The sequence below is a fragment of the Galeopterus variegatus genome, unplaced genomic scaffold (assembly GCF_000696425.1).
Source record: "Galeopterus variegatus unplaced genomic scaffold, G_variegatus-3.0.2 Scaffold14330, whole genome shotgun sequence".
Taxonomy (NCBI): Eukaryota; Metazoa; Chordata; class Mammalia; order Dermoptera; family Cynocephalidae; genus Galeopterus; species Galeopterus variegatus.
The window spans coordinates 13,337-14,393 of NW_007740441.1; positions in this window are offsets into that span (position 1 = coordinate 13,337).

The following is a 1,057-nucleotide window of genomic DNA, read 5'->3' on the forward strand; positions in this document are numbered from 1 at the left end:
TGGTCCTTTGAAATGTTTGATCCTATTTGACCCTCTGTTTATTTATTCAGGCTGCCATCACTGTACATATCTACATCCATGTCTAGTCCCCAGACTACAGTGATTTTCAGCTAAAATGTCTACATGTCAAGTCCACAAGGCATAAAGTGTGTTGGCTCAGTCTCTCTTGCTCTTTTTCTGCTAGTTTCTGAGTAAATTCTCTTGACCTCCTACTCTTTGGGGTTAGGGAAAATCGAAGGACACATTTTTGCACTTCTGATGACTCAAGTAGCAGTCCAATGTGGGGCTTTGAATGTTTTCATGGGTCATTCCTGAAGGACCCTTTCACCCATTTGTCTCCAAACTTCTCTGGGTGTTTGAATGTCACCCCATCTCCATTCACAAGATACCCCCTGGGAATTTAACTCACAGAGCCCCACCTCAGTGAACACCAACTATTCCCCTCTGATGTTTCATTTATCTGAACTTACTGAGTCCTTACTTATAGGGTGATGCCTAGCTCATACGTCATTACAAATGCTTCCTAAATGTACTTTTATGAAATAAAATTGGACTTTCGTATTGTTTTCAAATGTAAGGCTTTATTTTAGTCTACGTTGTCTGTCTGAAATTTCAAAGGTATGCTCAGAAAGAAAAAGTAAGATTGATACTGTTGTGCTGCTCTGATCTTCTCTTAAATCAAGAAATCTGAACTACCCAAGCTGCTGTCTAAATGGCTGGAGTAGTCAATTGGAAAAATACAATTACAGACAAGCTTCATCTGAGGATTACTGGTGTCAGCCTAAATATCAGACAAAGAGAGCAAGGTTTGCAAAAAAAAAAAAAGCATTTATTCAGGAATGAGTATTGCAATGGGAATACACTTGGGCGTATTCACAGAGGTGAAAAAAAAAGACAAGGGATTCTAAAGGAAAAATGAGAATGATTATGTAAGTTGTTTTGAGGCAGTTATCCTTTGCTACCAGGACCAATAAAAAGGTTGGCATTAGTCCAAAATAAGACAGGAAGATGTTGGGCAGATGTCTTCTCAGGGGTATTTTTTTGTGTAAGGTGTGAT